The sequence below is a fragment of the Cryptotermes secundus genome, unplaced genomic scaffold (genome assembly GCF_002891405.2).
Source record: "Cryptotermes secundus unplaced genomic scaffold, Csec_1.0 scaffold3521, whole genome shotgun sequence".
NCBI classification, from domain to species: Eukaryota; Metazoa; Arthropoda; class Insecta; order Blattodea; family Kalotermitidae; genus Cryptotermes; species Cryptotermes secundus.
In genome coordinates, this window is record NW_019727832.1 from 1 (window position 1) to 9,700 (window position 9,700).

A 9,700-nucleotide genomic window follows, 5' to 3' on the forward strand; every position below is an offset into this window, starting at 1 on the left:
AAATTCGTGGAACCCACCTGGAGGACACTTTCCGCATTCGCAGGAATGCAGGATTTTGTGCAGATGCCACGGAAATGCCATCTTTGGAGGCGATGTTTTCCACACTCAATCGGCAATCCGCCAAAACAACTTTCTCAACTCGCTCGACCATGTTGTCAGACCGGCTGGTGCGAGGCCGAGATTGTTTTGGTTCGTTGTCACATGACGTTCGGCCTTCTTTGAACTGTCGCACCCACGAGCGCACATTTTTCACATTCATGACACCATCACCACATGTCTCACTCAACTGGCGATGAATTTCAATGGGTGTCGCACCACGCAAGTGGAGAAAATGAATGATTACTCACTGTTCTTGTAACGAAAACGTCGTCATTTTAAGTATCAAAAACACTCCTCACTCTCGCTGCTACCACTAGAGTACTGTGCGCCGTAGAGTGCTGCAATCTCTGTCACGCATTCACAAAGAGTGCACATGTATTTTAAACTAAACCGCATGTGTCTATCTGCTCCCAGTCCTGAGAAAAAAAATCGGAGACCTTAGAACTTGAGCGCCCCTCGTATTTGATACCGCTACAGAGAACAGCTGCTGCATATGTTCACATATTACATTACCAGGCCACTTACACTGAATTCTGGGAGGGTACTGACTGTGGACCTAAATTCATCAACATCGCAGCCAAGGGAATATCCTTTCTCAATACTTTTCTGATCCCATTGTAGCCAAGAAATTTTTGAGCGAACAGCATTAGAAATCAAATAATCTTGTGGATTAGAAACATATGGGTTGTTGATTCCCACCAAAGCAATACAAGCCTGTGTCTTGGGACTGTACACTGCTTTCCAGAGCAGTTTTGGCACAGGAATCCCTTTGTTGTCATTGTCATCAACGTATAAATACTACTCATTCTCAATGCCATTAACATTTGGTAATGTTGCAACACCATATGTTCCAGTGTTCACATCAAGATTGAGTTTATTCCTGTCAGCATAGGTTCGTACACTCATCTCAAGTGCATTCCAATTTGCTCCATTGAAAGTTTGCCACTGTGGGGAAATGTTTACAAAATGGAAAGTAGCTCTGTGTTGGGAACCATAAACAAAATCGGCTTTGGCTGTGTAGTGGCCCCTAGCTAGATAATAGTCAGGCGACTCTGCAATATATTTATCAGCTAACTCTGCTGAACCAAGAATGGTACGTTTCTTGTGTAGAGATTGTCAACTGAGATCTCAGGGTAGAAATCATCTTGTATAAAACTTGGTCTTGGAAATCCTACTTGGTAGCCACCAATACCAGACACAAATGTGAAGTTACTATACAAAGTCTTCAATTGAGTATCATCAAAACAGATATCTGTTATTTTATAAAAGTCTGACTCAACTTGCAAAACAAATCTCAATGTGGCTTTTGGTGCCGTCATGACATTTACTGCCAGATCTGCTGGCAACATGGTAAGGCTATCCTCTACATGCAAACTCTGAAAATCTATAAGGAATTTGGCTTATATAAAATGTAGTATCAGAGCTACGGGTTGCAAGTGCAGTTCTAGTCCCAGAACCACTGTAGACCAAACAGTTATTATCACCAGAAGAGGCTAAGAGCACCTTCTTGCCAACAGCAAATGTAACAGTGTTATCACCATCTTCTGGCAAAAAGAATCCATTCCCATTTTTACCACCTCCTGGGATTAGAAGCAATGGCTGGGGTTCTGGCAAGTCATTGTTTATTCGAATGCTGCAGCCTAAAATGTAATACAAATGAAGATATTTCAATGTGGCACTCAAAATTTTACTAAAAAATAGTAAAGCTATCCCTGTACCAGGCCCTGAAGGTCAAAAGGGTTGTGAGACGTTGAGGGTCCCACATTATCTAGACAATCGGCTCAAAGATGGCGGTAACGTCAGCCTTACGCGCCGGCCACGCTTGACTCCCCAGGAAAATTGTTTAATTAATTCCTGGTACTAATTTCTGTTAGAGGCTGAGTGAACCCCAGAGCCATAGTGCGGCTGGAAGGATTAGGTCAATTAAAAAAATATCCAGTGACCTCATCGGGACTTGAACCCGCGACCTTCCGGCTTGTAGCATAGCCCCTCAAACAACTACGTTACTGTGTGCCCCCACTCAAAATTGTAGACATTTAACTAATAATAACAATAAAAACAATAACAGACATCAGCATACCTTTGGACAAAAGTGTAACAAAATTTATATTAGCACAAAAAGTGCTAGAAAGTGCGTACGTTATTATGCCTAATTTCCTTTCAATGCTTCAGTCTCTGTAGTGAAGTTCAAGGAACTACAGTAAAACTTGGTTATAGCAACATCGGTTTCTGCAACACCTTGTCTATTGCGTCAAATATTCAATGGTACGAACTAATTCCTCATAAAGCAACTGTTTTTATACCTTGCTTAGTACGACATGCACAAATGCATCAACCTCGTATGTAACGTCATTTTCATTCCTGAATTTCTCTGATATGGACATTGAACGTAATTTAGAAAGTGTGTATTGGGCAAGTAACAGGAAACAGATGAAGATAACTGATTACTGTACTCGTATCTAGGTACAGTAAGGCACAACAATTGATGTAATCTACTGTAATTTGGTGAGTAGGCCTACCTTTAATATACAGTATTAGTGCGGTGTGTATTGTCAGTGAAAAGCGCTGTAATATGTCTTTGATATTACACATTTGGGCAATTCCACGTTAATGTTACGTTAGTCTGTACTTAACTACGTATTTCACTAAAAAATGCAACATTTTAACTCGGTTTTTGGTAGATTTTTACGTGACTAACATAAGGCTACTGTGGAAGTGCCCATTTCGGTTACAACGACATTCGTTTATAACGACACTATTTTTAGGTCCCTTTGATGACGTTATAACCAAGTTCTACTGTACTTATATAACAATATGCACGCGTGCACAGACACACATACATAGGATTGTCCCACAATTAAATTAATATATTGAACTATTTACACTTCGTTGTTGGACAGAGCTCCTGGCTACAGATCCAGGGGTCCCGGGTTCGGTTCCCGGCGGTACCAGATTTTCTGAGAAGTAGTGGGTCTGAAACGGGGTCCACTCAGCCTCGTGTGGATAACTGAGGAGCCATTTCAAGGAAATAGTAGCTCCGGTCTAGAAAAGCGAGATTAACAGCCGTGGGAAAACATGGCCTCCTCTATTGTTGCATAACATAGCAATGAACTGTTTACCAAGAATTTTGCCTTCGCTGTAACTAGTTTAGCAACTCATTGCTAGCAATGGGTGTACATGTAACATTGCTCCCAAGTTAAGGTTTTTCTTCCCAAATAGCCTACAGGTGAACTACCTGTTCTTTTCCAGGGATTACTTCTGGCTTTCTCACCAATATCCTATATGGATTCCTCTTCTCCCCCATTCGTGCTACATGTCCATCTCATCCACCTTGACTTGATCCTTCTAATTATGCTCGGAGAAGAGGACAAGTTATGAAGCTCCCCATTATGCAGTTCTCTCCAACCTCCTGTTACTTCTCTCTTCAGTCCAAACCTTATCCTCAACACCCAGTTTTCAAAAACCCTCAGTCTGTGTTCCTCCCTTATGACAGAGACCAAGTTTCACACACAGACAGAACCACAGGCAAAATTATAATTTTGTATATCCTAAATGTTATGCTTTTAGACAGCATATGAGAAGACAAAAGATTCTGAACTGAATAGTAGCAAGCATTACCCGAATTCAGTCTCCTCTTAACTTGCTCCTGAATCAGGTTTTGATCTGTTACAGTTCTTCCCAAATATGTGAACTCTGCCACACTTTCAAAACATCTGTTACCTATCGTTATGTCATGATTTTTCCCTGCATTCTGGTGAGAAGACAGCAACGTATTCTTTGTTTTCTCTGCGTTTACTTCTAGACCAACCTCCTTAGTAGCATCAGTTAAAGCTTCTTTGTTTCTCTGTGAGGTATCTATGTTCTCACCCAGCAGAATCACATAATCAGCGTAGGCTAGCAGGTGATGTCCTACCTGGTTTCTTGGACCTTCCCAATATCATAATCTCAAGGAAAGTTGAAAAGCAATAGCGATAAAGCATCTCCTTGTTTTAGACCATTTTGATTAAGAAAATTATCAGACAAATATTTACCAATACGGACATTTCATTTAGATCCTTCTCTTCTCAGACATTCGAAATGTTGTATAGCTGGCCCGCACACGGGAGGCAATATTTGGCAATTTTGACTTTACAGAATTCACTGTAGTTCAATCACAAATTCGACAGTATCCACTAGCACTGATAAAAACACAAAGACTTAACTCAGGTTAGTCATTCTCTCTGAAGAAATGCCTTGATATTCCCTCAGTTAGATAATTACTACATTCTCTGATGTACATTCCAATCGACATGCGAATTCTTCATGGTAACAGGGAGATGTTATGATAATCACAGTTGTCTTGTAAATCTTACAATAACTCGAGAATATTAACAGGCACTTGTTTCTGTTCACAGGTGGAACACATCTTCCTCACGTTTCCCAGATAAAAATATTTGTAGAAGTGCCTTGTAGCCTTGTAGACTTGTAGCATATCGCCTCAAAAAACTACGCTACCTTAAGCTCAAACTGGAAGACTGTACGTCTCATGATGACCCCGTGTAAGGGTCGAAACATGTCGCGTCTGTAAAAACATAATAAAAGCAAATATTGATACAGCATCGTCTTCTTTGTTCTTTAGATACAGAATATTGTTATATGCTTTTGTGTATCTTTATGGTTGTGTATCAACGAAAATGTGGTGTGTAACTATGAAGTCTTCACGAGAGTTTATATACTTATTTTAACTTAAATGAATCCCACATTTTAAAAGGCATTTTTTTGTGGATTTCTTTCGACATTTAACGACACTGCCAATCTCAGCTTCGGTAACAGAATGACTAGCGGACACGGAGCATTTCGTGGAATAACTGGGAAGCGGAAACCGAAGAATCGTAGAAAAGTTGCCCAGTGTCATCTTGTCCACCATAAATCCCACATGACATGACCTGGAATCAAACCTGGGCCACAGTGATGGAACGCTAACCGTGGCACAGCTAATGTTTTGTGAATGTATGGTGTTAACTATAAGCATAAATCACGATTTATCCAGCGAAAAGTGAAGCTAAACAGCACAGTGCTTGTAGAATATGAATTCCAACCGTACTGTAAAAACTGGGACATAACATTACATCAGGGCAGACCATTCTAAAGAAGGAAAACCTGATGCAATGTTGGAAGCGAGAAAAGAGGAACTACCTAAAAAATCTTAGGTAAGATCCTATAATATCCGTGGCTTTAGTCCGCAAGCGAACTATACCGAACGAGTGACCGCCGCTTGACGGCGAAGTTTAGTGCCAACTTTTGCGGATAGAGGCTGTCGCGTGGTCAGCGCAGCGAATCCCTAGGGCCGTTAATTTCGGTTTTCTAGACCAGAGCCGCTACCTTTCCATTCAAGTAGCTCCTCAATTATCCTCACGAGGCAGAGTGGACCCCATTCCACAGCCACTACTACTCAGAAAGTCTGGTAGCGCCGGGAATCGAACCCGGGACCTCTGGATCTGTAGCCAAGACCTGTCCACTAGACCACAGAGGCGGTGAAGTTCCCGTAATTCAGACCATAAATCAACAGATAAGCAAGCATTTTGACGACTACTGAAATATTTCTCTAGAAGTTAGCAACTAGACTGTAACATCAGCTGATGTGAATGCGAATTCAATTAAAAAGAAGACACGTCTACATTATTGCCCCTAGTTTATACCCGAACATGCTTTTAGATTATTTTACTGGTAAGAACTTAATACAGGGGCACGCGGTAGCGTAGTTGGTTGAGGAACTATGCTACAAGCCGGAAAGTCGCGGGTTCGAGTCCCGATGAGGTGGACCTTTTCAGTTTACCTAATCCTTCCAGCAGCACTATGGTTCTGTGGTCGACTCAGCCTCTCACAGAAATGAGTAGCATGAATCTTGCTGGGGTGTAAAGGTCGGCCGGCGCCTAAGACTGACAACCTTACAACCATCTATGAGCCGAGTGTCTAGATAAAATGTGTGAGCCTCGACGTCTCACAACCCTATGGGCCTTCACGCTCTGTTACAGGGATAACTTTACCTTTTTAAGAACTTAATACAAAAATAATGCATTTACTTCAAAAGTATTATAATTAACATTTAAGACTTCAGAGAACTTATACTAACGGGATATGGAACTTGCTTGAAGAGCATTTAGAGACAGGCTACTGGACATTCAAGCCTCCTTTTTTGTTATTCTTCAGTTAAAACACAGAGATCCTCCTAGCGAACAAAAAGAACTTATTTTCTTATTGAAATGTGGATTATTACATTACAACTGAGAAATATATGAAACTCAGAATCTATATCAGATCGTTTGGTTGAGTGAGCCAAGTTCATTTTGTTCAGTACAAGTAGATGGTTTACATAGGTCATGAGGTTAAGAATTTCCTGTACCCTTTCATCACAACCCCTCGAGCAGCCACGAGTGTTGATGCCGCAGCGGAGGAAGGGGAACAAGAAAATAAAGCAAAGGCGGCGATATCCGTAATCTCTAGTATCGGAGGGTTGCCGGATGTCGTGATTTTCCAGATATTAGACCGTTATATCGCATATTAGTGTACCTAGCAACCTCCTCATTTCATTTATCATTTTCAGAAAACCTGTTATTCAATTAGTTCAGTAAAACCACGTGGAACTCAAATTAAACGGGACACATCAGCTGCTGGTCCATGCTGATGATGTGAATCTATTGGAAGACAACATATCTAATCTATCTATGGTTCTACAGCCCTTTGTTGAAACTTGGGCGCTTTTTCAGTTTCTTAATCCTATACACAGATGGTAGGACTCCTTGGATGGGGGATTAGCCCCTCCCAAGGCCGCTATCTACACACACAACAACACAAACACAGGATAAACGAAGACAGACATCCACGCATTGAGTGAGTTTCGAACCCATGACCCCAGAGTTCGAGCGAGCGAAGACAATTTATGCCTTTATCCGCTTGGCCACTGTGATCGGCAGATAACACGTATATCACAAAAAATTTAAATGAGGCTAGTAACGAGGCTGATTAAGTAAACACAGAGAAAACTAAGTACATGTTGCTGTCTCGTCGCCGGAATGCAGGGCAAAACCATGACATAAAGATAGCTGACATCCTTTGAAATGTGGCACAGTTCAGATATTTGGGATCAACAGTAACAAATCAAAATTTGATTCAGAAGGAATTTAAGATGAGACTGAATTCCACTAATGCTTGCTACCATTCAAAGATGGCGCTGACGAGAATACTTGGACCGAAGAGGGATGAAGTGACGGGAGGTTGGAGAAAACTGCACAATAAAGAGCTTCATAACTTGTACTTTCCGCCAAGTATAATTAGAATGACCAAGTCCAGCATGAGACGGGAAAGGCATGGAGCACGAATGGAGAGAAGAGGAATGCATATAGGATATTGGTGGGAAAGCCAGAATGAAAGGAACCATTAGAAAGACCAGGACGTAGGTGGGTAGATAATATTAGAATGGATCTTAGACAGAAAGTATAGGGTGGTATGGACTGGTTTGATCTGGGTCAGGATAAGGGCCAGTGGAGGCCTCTTGTGAACACGGTAATGAACCACTGGGCTCCATAAAATGCTGCGAAGTTCTTGAGTAGACGCACAACTGACGGCTTCTCAAGAAGGGCTCAGTTGAATGAAGTTAATTAGACATCTTGTCCTGTTTTCCCTGCCGCACTTTTCCCTTTTCATCACTACTCGTAACATGGCCTACATATAATCTAAGGAACAACAAGACACCATTATGTCACTTTTAAATATCATATTCACAGTTAGTCAGTTTCCGGTTAATACTGCTTTCTAAATCATCCACTGTCGGATATCACAGCCTATGCTGTGGTCATGGTCAATGTATTCGGCCCCCGAAGGAAACAACGATATACAGCACCTAGAAATTTTGGGACCGCTGCTTCGTGACCACTGACCTCAAAGCTTTCATTCTGGTACCAGCCTGTATTAATGTTCATCTGGATCAACGGAACTGTATCGCGAACCTCTCACTAAGGTGCATCTGACACCACACCCAGGGCGTGCTTGCGCGTGAGAACAGACTCGTCGGTGCGTGCGTACAGACTAAGCATCCATGCGGGTACGTACAAGGAACAGGTGAGACTCTTGACATGTTTTGCATATCTCAATGTTGCGACATGAAACATAACGTCAGATGGATAGCTTTAATGAGTATGACATCACTCCAGAGATCTTAGGCAGGCATACAAATGATGAATGCAAACAGGTAGAGGAGGTAATAATCCTGGAAACACACGCAACTTTTGCTAATGTCGTGTAGAATGAAAAATAACATGTCAAACGAGACAAGCAATAGAGCTAAAAGGTTAAGCTATCCTTGTAACAGGCCGCGAAGGCCCAGAGGGTTGTGAGACGTCGAGGTTCCCACATTTTCTCTAGACAATCGGCTCACAGTTGGCGGTAAGGTTGTCAGGCTTACTCGCCGGTCGCCCTTTACCCCGCAGGAAGATTCCTGGTACTCGTTTCTGTTAGAGGATGAGTCGACCACAGGGCCATCAAAAACATATCTAGAAATTGTGTATGAAAATACATTCATATGCTTATAATTATAAACATACTGGGTATAATAAACGTTCTGGTTAGGGCCTATGTAACCAGATCTATAACAGTGCCAACTGTGCACACAAAGAAAAGGTTTTCATTGTGCTTAATTAAGCAACACGCCATGAAAACAATTCCAAGGAGAAAGTTATATCCCCACCTACTCTGAACATCGGCACTAGATGAAAGTAAATGGTAAACTTTACGCTCGCCCGAAAGAGCCCCAGTAACAACTATATAGGAGGCTGCGTGGACACATTTACCTCAGGAAAAGAGCCCCATTAACAATTATACGAGTATTGAAGGCAGCGGAAAACTTAAGTCACAACTGTATAGGAAGCTGCGTGGAGAGCTTTATCTCACGGTAAGAGCCCCGCAGTAAAAACTATAGAGGAGGCTAAGAGGGCCGCTTTACCCCACGGAAAGAGCCCCCAGTATCAACAGTAGCGGAGTCTAAGTGGGTCGCTTTCCCCCAGGGAAAGAGCCCCCAGTAACAACTGTACAGGAGGCTAAGTGCGCCGCTTTACCCCACGGAAAGAGCCCCCAGTAACTACTGTAGAGGAGCCTAAGTGCCCCGATTTACCCCACAGAAAGAGCCGCCAGTAACAACCATAGAGGAGGCTAAGTGGGTCGCTTTATCACACGGAAAGAGTCCCCAGTAACAACTGTAGAGGAGGCTAAGTGCGCCGATTTATCACACGGAAAGAGCCCCGCAGTAACAACTGTAGAGGAGGCTAAGTGGGCCGCTTTATCCCACGGAAAGAGCCCCAAATAACAACTGTAGAGGAGGCTAAGTGCGCCGCCTTATCCCACGGAAAGAGCCCCCAATAACAACTGTAGAGGAGGCTAAGTGGGCCGCTTTATCCCATGAAAAGAGGCGCCGCAGTAACAAATGTAGAGGAGGCTAAGTGCGCCGCTTTATCCCACGGTAAGAGCCCCCAGTAACAACTGTATAGGAAACTGCGTGGAAAGATTTACCTCACGGTAAGAGCCCCGCAGTAACAACTGTAGAGGAGGCTAAGAGGGCCGCTTTATCCCA

The 9,700-nt window shown here is 42.6% G+C and overlaps 1 pseudogene; it reads right to left on the reverse strand.

Annotated features, from left to right (window-relative positions):
• Nucleotides 1-390: 390 nt before the first annotated feature.
• LOC111865080 lies at nt 391-1,212 on the reverse strand (annotated as a pseudogene).
• Between the last annotated feature and the right edge of the window lie 8,488 nt (nt 1,213-9,700).